Raw genomic sequence first — 13489 nt, 5'->3', positions numbered from 1 at the left:
TGAATATATACATATATATATATATATACATATGTACAAATTTTAAGAAGATTTTAAAACAATGATGTAAAAAGCTAAACTCAGTACTAATTTTATCAGTATATTTTAATGATCTCCTGCACTACATAGTTTGTAGTAGACGTGTAAAAGAGTATTGGGTGGGGGAACTTTCACAGTATTAATGGCTGCAAAGGATTTTTTTTAGATTTGTTTTTCATGAGTTGTAGTTCTTGTTCAGTAGGTGTACTAAGAGGCAGGAAAGAATATGATACTGTATCATTAAGTTTGAAAAAAACGAACTGTTTGAGGAAATAAAAAGACTGAAAGTTAATTAACAAACTGAGTGGAAAAAACATCCTCTAAAATTTTATAGAATGTAAATTTCTAACCATCTGGCCATAAATTGCTGATGTTGATGAGTAGAGAGCGATGTTTGTATGCAGAGCCTGCCTCAGTGTCTTTGGGAGGGGTGAACTTGGTATGACTTTTTGTTTATTTGCCCTGGCCTTGATTTTTTTTTTTCTGAAGCATTATATGACCTGCTCTGTGAAAGAAGTTCTTGTGTTAGGACCTGAAATCTGTTACAAATATTTACCACTGGGGAATGCAGGAGCATGGAGAAGTGCCAGCCAGACTAACTATAAAATTCACTGCACATTTTGGAACTAGTCACTCAGATCACACTGGGCTAAAATTCCTTTTTCTAATGAGATCATGCTGCCACATATTATTGGCCTTTTGTGCCATCAAATTATAAATTCCATACTTTTCCCCAGATAAAATATTTACTTTTAAATATCTGGATGAAAGCCTGCATCCCTTAACAACCACTGCTCATCTGATGATGGAGAAAGGCACGCTAATGTTTGAAAAGGTGACTCTGCCATTCGGAAAAAGAAAAAAAGAAAACACGAATAGGGAATTATTTTACTGAGATTTCCGCTAGACTTAAACTGTACGACTTCAATCAGACTGCTTGGCTTAGAAGGAGATGCCCCTTTCCCCCTTTTTAAAAGAAAAATTTAGTTTTGCCTTTGAACCAAAGCGTCGTTTTCCATTTCCTCGGCCTTCTCTGGCTTCTTGCTTCCTAGCAAGGGAGAGCCAACAAGTGATCTGGTTTGTGGCTTTGGCTCAAACTCCTATGGTACCTGCTGCACGAACTTCTAAGATTAGAAAAGACACTCTTCTTCTGAGGCAGATACACTTTTGTTTTCATAAGTACCCATGGCCTCTTTTCTTGCTCCTTTGTCTTTGCCGATTTACCCTCCGATTTGTGTCTATGGAATGGTGTGGCTTAATTTCTCAGTCTTTGATGTCCACCAACTCCTTCCTTCCTGGTACATTGGGGCTTTGTGGACATCATCCTAAGCACATTGATATGCAACCAACCTAATGGTGCTCGGTACAGGAAGCCCTAATCTTGACTAACTGACAAGATTTAAATTGAGGAGACATCTTCTGCTGATTAGCTCCCACACCCACAATTATCCAACTGGGGTGTCAAGCAAGGTTTAACATCTCCACTGATTCTGGTCTCAGGAGAAATCTAGGAGGAAATGCAATCGCTTTTAATAACTGCTGCCTTCTGAACATGCAGACTCCCCAGCTGCACAATTTCCAGCCATTCAAGGTCCCTTCAAAATTAACCTTTCCAGCGAAAATATAATTTCACACAAAATGAACCACTAAGTGATTTTCAGCATAAATTTATTCAAATTGCCGAACTCAGAATGGCAGAGCAATCTACAGTCCGAACAGACCCATGAATCAAGAAATAAAAAAGTTTATGTACCCAACTGTCTCCTGGCAAATATGGGACTAATTTTAAACATTCCCAGAATTCTTTGTGGATGCTACACTCCAGCACCTGCTTCTCATTAAAATTCAATTGATCTGAATTTTTTGCAAATAAGATTTGATTGCTTTCCATATCATAAAACAGCATAGGCTATATTGCTCTGTATCACCTATTGTGCAACATATGTGTCCAGTTCATCTGTATTACTTCAGTTTATGGCCAGGACCCACAGTTAGCCTTTTTGTTAAGTTTATAATAAGATTCTATAGATTTCCTTTGGATCATTTCGGAATCTGCATGTTTGGCTGAGCCAAATGCCCTGATTCACTACAGATCTTTTAGCTTTAAGGAACACAATTCCTTGATTTAAAATGTGGTATGCATACTGTTACAAATTGCACTGCAGTTTTGCACATTCTAAGGATGATGGCTAAATCCCGTTCCAGAAGCTAATGACTTTTAAAAAATACATTTTTAAGTATTTATCAAAGTTGAAGATGGCAGAGTGGTGGAATAGAGCATATTAATTCTTTTGCTCCAGGCAGGTATTAGGCACTTCTAAAGTCTCATATAGAGTCCTAGTGAGACGATATGTTATTCCTTCCCACTGCTCTGAGAACGTATCTGTCCTTCAGTCTAGTGAGAGCACCCCCTGTTGCCATCAGTAAATCACTTCAGTTCTTTGCACTGCTCCTCTATGGCTCTTTTATAGGTGCGACAAGCTAATAAGTGGCAATTTGCTGGCGGAGGCTCCTCCATGTTTAAGGAAGGAAGCTTGGTGTCTCTATGCATTTCCTGTCAGCCTGATAACCGTGTTACAACGTCATATGTTTAATCTGCTTGGAACCCCAGTTTAAGTTGAAATGCTCAGTAAGGAATTCATTTTCCCAGTTAATTCCATATCCAGTTGGCAGAGTGGGTTGAAGCAAAATCACAGTGGATTAGCTATCAGTACTTATCCACAAAATGTGCAATAAGTGACCCTTTCTAAATATTGTCATTTGACTAATTACAGTACACTAACATGTATACAGTTAAAATTAGCCAGGACACACAGGTAGAGTAGCCAGACACCAGTGACAAATCATTTTACTCTGGGAAAAAAATGGAATGATTGTGCTTGTCTGTTTGCCAATTCACTTGTTGTCATGGGTTAAGCACCTATGATCTTCTTTGTATCATTTGCTCAGTTAAAAAATATTGTTTTGAAAATCAAACTTGAAAGTAAGAAAAAATTCTCTCTCTCTTACCAGAAGGCATATGTTTTGAACTTGACAGTAAATATGGCACTCATTACTGTGAGTGGGCGAGTCTATGGCAAGAAAAGGAACAGATATGGAAAGATGCTCCATGTAAGATGCGCCTGATCTTACTTTTTTGATTTAACTGATCTACAACTTCTGGCCATTAATAAGCATCAGCACAATTCTAGAAAAGTGAGGGTAGGCAGTGCCATTCGATCCCGGTATGTTCCCTGTGCCAAAAACTCATCTGAAGGCAGCTTTCACTTGCAGAACTGGTGTTTCCATTGGCTATGAAAGACCTGCCTTGAATTGGATCATGCACAGAAACAGGTGTAGGCCCCAAGGATCCGTTAATTACCGTAAGCATCAGGGGCTGCCTAGCACCAAATCCCAGGGCTGAGCAATGGGAGGAGCATTTTAATTTATAGGGTCTAACACAGCTTGGGGGAGAGAAGGCAGAACTCTCAGCTTCATTTGAACAAAACAAAATATATGTCAGGTTACGGGTGGCCATTGTCAGGGAGATAAAACCAAGACCCAGGACTGTGTAAGGTAAAGTTATTAGAGGAGGCTGTGGGGAAAATAAGAAGAAGGAAGGTCAGGAGATTGAGAAAGATGCCTGAGTCTAAAGAGAGTCAGTGTTCCACTAATGTAGAAAGAGAACTATGCTTTCTGATGCTACTTAAGTAAACAATTGTTAAAATGATAAGAGTTCATGTTAAGGAATTTTAAAAAATTGAACCTGAAACAATTCAAGGAATGTTTAAAAATAGGTACAATTCATGTGCCAAAATAACAAGCTTTCCTGAATCAGCATAATACAACTGAGGTTTTTTTCTTGAAATAAAAATAAAATCCTTCTAATTCCTAATTGTTTTGTGGGAACATTATTGTGTACATATAATCACATTCCATGTTACAATAATGTGGAACATTGTTGTGGTTAGTCCCCCCCTCCCCGCAAAGGTTCATGTGTAGACATCTGGCTCTACACAGTGATAGTATTAGAACATGGTATGAACTTTAAAGAGGTCATGCCTAATGGGAGGTCCACATTGGGAGTGTGCCCTCACAAGATAATTCTCTTAGAACTTGTGGTCATTAGCACGTATAGAGTTACTATGAAAACATTAGTTTTGGCCCATCCAGCTAGCTCTGCTTCCTATCAGAGATGTGACAAAATTCCCCAATACACACTCTATCACCAACATCTTCCATGAGGTACCCACAGAAATGAGCCCAATGCAGATATCATGCTCTGGAGGTTATAAAACTATGATCTGAATAAATCTCTTTTCTTATTAAAATGGATGCCTTGGGTAATTTGATGCAGTACTGGCAAGTTGACTAATATAGTCAAATGAATTAGACTGTCTCAGAAAACTTGACTTAGGCAGATAAATGAACTAGACAGGCATGAGTCAAGATGGGCCGAGCAGTAGACTATAACATTAGAAGAGTGAGTGAGGTCTGAAAAGTATGAAATAAAGAATCACTGGAATTCAGAGGCGAGGACAGAGTGAAAATACACATTCTAATTGGGTGACTGAAAAAATATTCATTCAGAAAATTATTTTCTAGGTCACTTTTCTTAGATTTCATTGAAGAAATAAGTATTCTTTTATAAAATATTCTATTATTTTTATTTTATGTATATGAGTGCATTGCCAGAATATGTATAAGTGCACCCTGGTTGTGCAATATCCAAGGACAGAAGAGGTTTTCGGACTCCCCTGGAGCTGGAATTACAAACCATTGTTAGGCACCATGTGAGCAGCTGAGAACTGACCCTGGTCTTCTGCAAGAGCACCAGTCCTCTAAATCACTGAGCCTTATTTCCAGACCAGATAATAGTATTCTTGATGAAGAGAGTAAACAGTGCATTTGAAAAAGGTTTAAAGTCTAAGCTGATCAATAGGTTGGGATTTGGAACGGGACTCTGAGACAGAAGACTCCCTTCACCCTTGCATGCTTACACTCACATGCCTCATCCTAGTTTATCCCTGTACTAGGTTAGTGCCCAGAAAGACACTTTCTTATTCTGAGCCAGGCCTTTTCCATATCTTATCACACTTAATCCCCATAGCAACTCTACAAATGAAAGAGAAGACTGGATTTCAGAAAGCTTAAAAACGGTCTATCTCTTTCCAAAGTTCACATAGCTTTCAGTAGTGAAACAATCAGCAGTTTGATTCAAAACCCACCTTTCTTAGTTGGAAACTGATGCCACTCTCAAATACAAATACAATACCTGTAGCATCATGCCTTTTGCTGTGACTAAGGTAGAAGGAGATGCTAAAGCCCAGTGACACGAGGGTTTGGGCATTTCTCTCATTCATCCACTTAACACTTTATGTCTTCGCTTCCCACTCACTCATTCCCAAAGCAGAATTATTTCAAGAAGCAACTTCAAAAGTTGCATTCTTTTTTGCTTATTGAACAGAATTTAAGCACCTCCTGCATCCTGGATATGTACTATGTGGTGATGATAATTTCATCACTGACTAAAGGAGACATGGGTACTAATGGTGTAGCTGCAAATAAAGATCAACATGAGAGCATGGTGAAAATGAGGACCAAAGAGAGCATCTCCTGCCAGAGTGCCAGAGAACTGAGTACTAGGTACAGCTTTCAGTACTATTGGAGGGTCTTTGATGTTTGATAGTATCAGCTTTGTGATGGTTGGGCCTAGGTACCACTTAGGTATATTGAAGGTTGAGTATCCCTAATCCCAACATCCAAAGTGATCCAAAATTAAAAAATATTTTGAATCCCAACATGATGTTATGATACAGAAAATTTTGTATTGTGAAACATTTTTATATGAAATAATCTAAGAGATTATATAAAATTGCCTTCAGTTTATGAGCATATAGTGTGTAGGAAACACAAATGAAATTTAAGTTTAAACTTGGGTCCATTCCCAATATATGTATATCAGTATGTTCATATATTTCTAAATTTTCCAAATCTAAAATAATCCCAAATCTGATGCCTCTAGCATAGTCAACCTGTAATCTAGAAATGCAACATTTACAAGGGGTTGTAGCAGACAGAAATGAAATTCAAAATTCCTGTAGTTAGGAAGCTATGATAATAATGTAGGGTATATCCAAGCTCAGATATGAATAGCAAAAATAGAGCATATGTGAGGAGGTGAATTTTTTTTAACAAGAGCTCAATTGCTAGTGATGGAATGGATTAGAATTCAAAAGAAGAGGCAGATTATGCATGGATGACAAACATTATGGTAATAGAAAAATCGAAAGTATCAAAGAGGTTGGTTTGCTATATTTTGCTTTATGTTTAAGGAAAATTTGAATACTTGCTGTTTCCTTACAGACACACCCACTTCAGCTGACATCACTTGAACTTCAGCTCTGGAAGGCTGAAGGCATCATCAACACATTCAGAGAATCAGCTATTTGTGGAGCCGTTTATTCAGCCAATCACCCAGTACTCACTATGTTCCAGACACTGCACTTCACTTTGATTGCTCGTCTCCACAGTCCGCTGGGGGAAAAGCAGTTAAGTGAAGTGTCTTAATGGAACATGGAAAGTCTGTAACAGAGAGAAGTAAACTGTCTTCACAACATTAAGGAAGAGAATGCTGAAAGGAACCAGGGAAGACTGTACTGAGGAAACCACGGTCAACCAGTCCTTGAAGGATGAGCAACAGTCCACCAGTTAGAAATTTCCACTTTAAAAAAAATAAAAGCTTTTTATGTATGGAAAAAGAAGTACCAAATATATGGACATGTAAAAGAAAACAACATTCTTGGGGATCAGTAGAAAGTAGCTCTGTATTGTTCAGGTATAACATATGTGGGATAGAATCATGGAGAGAAATTAAATAACATTGTTGGGACCAGACTGAAGTTTCATGTGCTGTACTTTAAAAAAATCTTTGTAAGAACAAAGGACCTAACTAATATTTTTGAGTCAGAGTATAATGGTTTTATATACATATGCATATATATGTCTTTTTGAGACAGGGTCTCCCTGTAGCCCCAGCTGTCCTGGAACTCACTATGTAGACCAGGCTGGCCTTGAACTCACAGAGATAAAATATATATGATATCACATTTTGGAGAAAATACTGAAGAGAAAAAAATGACTAGAAGGAGGGTAGTGGGAGGCTGGTATATATTTAAGGCAGGATGGCATTGTGAAATGGACACATGGCAGTAATCCATTTCAATCCCCATGAGCTAAAATTCATAGCATGTTTACCTTTAAAAGGAAGAGTTGATAGATGGGGATATGTTATTTGGTTTTTCATGTTATTATTTTTTCTCTGTGACTTTGACATATAAATTTCTTTTGCAGTCTCTGATTCTTGTGTGAGACTCAAGTCTTCAAGTTTAGGTCTACTTCTTTTTGTAAACTTTATGTGCCTTTGTGGTTTACTCATTGGGCATGAAAAACTGGTTGGTCTAGGCTTCCAGTTCTCTCTTTTGATTTTATATTGGAGTGGCCAGATTGTTTTTGTCTTCAGGAGTTCCCACAGAGGCCCAAGTCAGATAAGGGTAAGATGCTCTCAGGCTTTCTCCTAAGGTCTGGGTCCCTCCAAGAAAGATGTTGTCCTCAGGAATTTGGGAGTTGGACTGGCCTGGGAACAGGGCCTGGAAAGCTGCTGGTCTTGGGTAGCTGGTGGTGGTGCCACCCAGGGATGCAAAGGGAGCTAGGAGCAGGAAGAGGCCCGGAGGGCTCCTGGGGACTGCAGGGATGCACTGGGTTGGCCTGGATGCAAAGGATTAGGAAGCAGTGGTGGCTCCCAGCGGAGAGATCAGCCTTGGTGTCTGGGGTGCCAACACAAGAAATGGGCCAGTACCCAGGCTAGGAGGAGAGATGGGATGGGGGAGCTTGGAGGGTGAATGAGGCTGGGGGAGTCAAGACCCGATGGGCACTACTTGACTACCCAGGAAAGAGGCTGGCGGGTTGCATAGCCCTGGGAAGCAGCATAAAAATTTTGAACACTGACTTTTATTGGAAAAAAACAAAACAAAAACAAAACTGAAAACAATACTAACATGGGATCTTTTTTGTCCTTTTCAAAGGAAAAGACATCTTTAAGAAGAAGAAAGCAAGGCTCAGGATGTAGTTCAGTGATAGAGGGAGTAGTGAGACCTTGGCTTAAATCTTCAGTATTACAGAGAGTAAAACAGAGATAGACAAAAAGAGACAGGGAGAAAGAGACAGAGAGAAGGGCATATACCTAAAAGGCTGAAGCTCAAGCCAGATAGAACAAAAATTTTGTCAGATTTCTTGAGACTGAGCATTATTTTTGTAATTAGTTTCCATCACATATTCTGAGGAATGATTAAAAGGATGCTGGAGTACAGAGGCTCTAATAATAATGAGGAGTAATGAATAGAAGTTTAAAATAGGGCACGAATGGCTTTTCCAAGATTCTGTGAACAATTCAGTACCAGAAGGATAGTAACTGAATCAGAGGTATTTAGACCTTAAGGAAGTAAGTGATTAGGATCGAAGAGATGTAGAAGTGTGTGTATAATAAAAGGAAAAATGGAGGGAATATTCAAAATAAAGAGAAAACTGGACTACTTCATAAGCTACTCTTAAAAAATCTGTGTGTTTGTAGGCAAAGAACCAAGAGCAGAAGAGTTTTTCCTGTTTGAGGACAGTGCAAAGAAAACAAAGGAAGGGATGGCTCAAGGTAGGTACTCACGGTTGTATCTTAAACACTAAAAAATCAATATGGGGGTGATGAGAAGTTGAAACTTTCATTATTTTATTTCTATGAGGTGTAGATGTTTGATATAACGTGGTGACGAAGCAATACAGGTACAGCAATGAAGTTAAGGACAGTGACATGTTTGAGGTAATTCCTATATAGAGTAGAAGACTGACTATCTTTAAAGAGATAAGAAGATTCTTGATGTAGATGGAGTTGGGAATCTTGTACTGGTGCTCATCTGTGGCTTCTGCAGAAGCCCAGGTATAACAGCCCTAAAGACAGATGACTGCACATCACTGTAATTCTGATTGCTGCTTTGGAAGATATTATGACTGACAATTAGATGACCTTTACAGTGATTGCCAGTAAGTAATCAGAAGAAAGATTCAGAAGATGACTATGAACTTTGACAATAAAAAAAAATTGGAAAATCATTATGAAGTTAAGCGAATGATGCGATTGAGTTAATACAGTGAATAGAGAGTGATATAATGACAAAAGATTGTGAAAAAATTAGGTTTGGGGGTTACAAATTTGATGGTATAAGAATTTTGGGAGAATATGACTAGCGAAAGGCATTTGTTTGTTCATGTGTCAGTTCATGGAGCATTACTTACATTACAGTCACTATGTTTCTTCCCCATCAGTCCTATGAATATGATCACAGGATAAAGTGAATAGCAATGGAGAGCATGGGATTCTCTAGGCTTTCATAAAGTTCAGAGTCTTTAAAGTTTGAAGTGATTCCTAACACAGTACTTATTCCTAGGATTTGATGCATTTCTTTTTTTAAAATAATTTATTTATTTTTTGTGTGTATGTTTCTGGCATGTATATAAGTGCATCATGTGTATGAAATGCCTGCAGAGACCAGAAGAGGGGGTTGGATCCCCTAGAACTGAAGTTATAGGTGTCAGCCCCCGTGTGGGTGCTGGAAACTGAACTCAAGTTCTGTCCAAGACCAGCAAGGCTCTTAACTAATGAACCATCTCTCCAGTCACTGCTATAGGTATTTACTAATTTTAACTAGGTGTGGTGAAGGGCTTATGACAGAATTCAAATTCTGTATTTTCTTTCCAGTGCTGTTGCAATTGGCAACTTCTTCATTTCTTCTTATTTGAAATACTACATATCCTCTGCTCTACCTTTTCCTGTTTTTGTCTAAGCACAGAAATGCTTTACTCAGCAAATACAATAAAGGGAAGGTCCAGGAGTAAGCACAGGAAACTTAAATAATAAAATCAGAAATTTGCATGATGAGACATGCAATTGAGAACAAAGGTATGCACAAGCAAATTGAAACAGATGAATGCAAAATAATTCTGGCCTTGAAGTTAGTTAATTTACTTCTAAATACTTTCATCAATACTCCTCATCTGACTTTTAGTGATGTACTGAAGTACTGGGGCCATGGTTTCTTTACTATTAAAGACCACTGGTTTTACTACCTTTCCTTTTACAAAGGTAAGTTGTTTAAAATTCTACAGCAGGTTATCAGGTTTTATTTTTAAGTCCATTATGGCTGATTTTTATCCATTTCTAAACTTCATTGAAGAATTTCTAAATCCCACTTTAAAGATAGTATGTATACATATATTCACATATATGTATATATACATATATACATACATATATATCACATTTCTATCCTACTATTAAATGCCTAGTATCTCATTGAAGTTGCTCATGTTTTTGTCATTTTATATTTTGAAGCCATATTTTAATAGAATAAAAATTGAACCATTGTGTGCTCCAGGTAAATTGAATCTTTAGCATTATTTATTGCCTTCCTTTATGGTTAGCATTGCCCGTTCCCCTAAAGTCTAGTTTGTGGATAACAATATAGACTACTATCTTTCGGTTATATTTAATGGTTGATATATATTTTGATTCATTACAAAGTCTTTTTGATTTAATTTTAGAATATAGCCTTTTATGTTTACTAAAATTAATAAATTTGAAATTATTTCTTCTTTTTAAGGTTGGAATTTTCTCTCCTTTTCTGACTGCCATTTTTCTCCTTCCTTGATTAAAAAAAATGACACAATATTTTTATTTTTTGTTTGCTTACAAATTTTTTTCCTCCCCACAGCCTATAAGTCCCATTCTACAATTTGGAACTTACATACTACCTGTAATCTATCACAAATATGGTAATTTCATAGCTATTAATCACCTTCTTGCCTTTCATTCATTACATCTACAACTGATGAAATTCAGATTGCCTATTTTCTTTCTAACTCTGTTCTTTACATCTTTTAGCATTTTTTGCATTTTTAATCTTTTTGTGCTAAATTCTGAATATGTATTCAGTTTTGTTTTCCATTTCTTTAATTCCTTCTCTTCACTTGTGAAGAATATGCTGTTTAATTGTCTACAACTGATGAAATTCAGATTGCCTATTTTAACTTTCTAACTCTGTTCTTTACATCTTTTAGCATTTTTTGCATTTTTAATCTTTTTGTGCTAAATTCTGAATATGTATTCAGTTTTGTTTTCTAATTCTTAATTCCTTCTCTTCACTTGTGAAGAATATGCTGTTTAATTGTTCCAAATAGTTTACAGTTGCAATGACTACATTTTTAACCTATGCTGTGATAATAAGCTTTGCTGTTTAGTAATTTTTCTCACCTCTCATTTCTTTTTTAAAAAATATCATTATATATGTGATAGTTTTTAAAAGTACTTACTTTGCTAGTAGCATTACCTCAATAGTTCTCCTGAGGATGATTCATAGTGGCTTATTTCAGTATATGTTTTATGATTTTTCCCTTACAAAACTGTATTTGAGAAAGTTTGATGTGTCTTAACTTTTTGCTTATTCCAGATATCTGATGATACAACTACCAAACACAAACTTTTAATTCAATTATAAGCTTGAAATTTTGGATGATATAAAGAATCTAATTAGTCAGGCATGTTGGAACATACCTTTAACCTCAGTACTCAGGAGGCAGAGGCAAGTGGATCTCTGTGAGAATGAGGCCAGCCTGGTTTTCCTAGCAAGTTCCAGGCTAGCTGGAGCTACAGGAAGACATTGTCTCAAAACAAACAAATAGGCAAAGAATTTAAATTAAAATCTAACTACATTTATTTTGAAATGAATATTCAGTGTATCTACTTAAGAGTCCCTTGTGACTTACACCTATTAGCCAATCTATATATCTACATATCTATCAATCTTTATTTTTCTCTATTTCCTTTTATATATCTCTCTATTACTTTCTCTATAATGTGCCTTTATATGTGTCTCTTGGGTGCATGTTCCTGTGGGGAGGTGCACATGTGTGGACAGGTCCATGTGCGTGCGTGCGTGTCATGTGTGTGTCTGTACGCGCAATGTGGAGACCAGAGATCAAACTCAGGTTCCTTTCTTCCAGAGCCATGTACCTTCTTTTTTTGAGACAGCATCTCTCACTGGGACCTAGAGCTCACTGATTAAGCTAAGCTAGGTGGTTAGTCACCCCTAAGTAGCTACCTATCTCAGCCTCCCCAGCATTAGAACAAGTGTGCTTTTTTACCTGGCTTCTGGGTATCAAACTTGGGTCCTCATGCTTATGCATCAAGCAGTTTACAAACAGCTATCCCTCCAGCCCCTTATTTCTAATTTCACGATAACCCTTTGATGGTCTGTCAGAGTTAGAGTCTTACATAGAGAATCAAATCTGACTTCTTACCTTGCACAGACCCTACCTAGTCTTTGCTTTTGACTTCTTTCTATAGATCATTCAAAGCCAACTTTTAGGTCACTGGTAATTAGTAATTACTCTATAAGAACCACAGGTTTTAGTATTGGTGCAACTTCCTGCACTTAACCATATCTCATTAGTTTGACCTTTAAGAATTTTATTTTTTTCTCTTGAAAAAATATAGTTTAACTTGATACCTCACAGCATTGTCTCCTTATTCTTAAAAATCTGTTTACTTGAACTTCTTATAGAAAAACACAACTTTTAAAATATTTCAGATTCTTTCATCATTGAAACCAGAGAACTGTGGTCTTCAGGTCAAATATAAAACCCTTTCTTTTTCATAAATCTTAAAAATCTGTTTATTTGAGCTTCTTATAGAAAAACACAACTTTTAAAATATTTCAGATTCTTTCATCATTGAAACCAGAGAACTGTGGTCTTCAGGTCAAATATAAGACCCTTTCTTTTTCATAAATGAAGCTTCATAAGTACACAATCTTGTTTGTTCATGTATGCATTTCCATGACTGAGTTGTGCTCCTGAAGCATTATGGAAGAGTTGCTACAGTGACCATACAATCCACAGAGATGAAAATACTTTCTGCCTTTTACAGAGGAAAAGTTCTAATCTCCTGATTTAAGTCATCATCAACTTGTTTATCTCATAAAAAGAACTTGAACTTAATAAAGCAGTAAAATATTATGTAATCTTGGAATTCATCTACCTAATGTATGTGAATGTTCGATATAAGCTTTGACTATCACTGCAGTAGATTAGGACTTCTTTGATGGCATCATCTATATATTTAAAAGGTTTGAGTAGCAGATCCATCATAGGAATATACTTAACAAATGCCTTTGATGGTGAGGAGGAGGATGGTGATGATGATACCTTGAATTCCCATAATTTTCTAATACATGACAGATGTAAGAACAGATATCATTTTAGAGAGTTAAATGCACGTGGCAAGTCATTTTGGAATGTGGTAAATCACCTTAATTGGGTACGTTTTGCCTCCAGGAATCTTAACTGCTTATGTTCTCTGACACTCTTT

This window comes from Nannospalax galili, unplaced genomic scaffold (assembly GCF_000622305.1).
Source record: "Nannospalax galili isolate Female #2095 unplaced genomic scaffold, S.galili_v1.0 scaffold171, whole genome shotgun sequence".
In the NCBI taxonomy this organism is placed as follows: Eukaryota; Metazoa; Chordata; class Mammalia; order Rodentia; family Spalacidae; genus Nannospalax; species Nannospalax galili.
The sequence above is the reverse complement of the archived record's forward strand: the minus strand, read 5'-3'. Positions refer to the sequence as shown.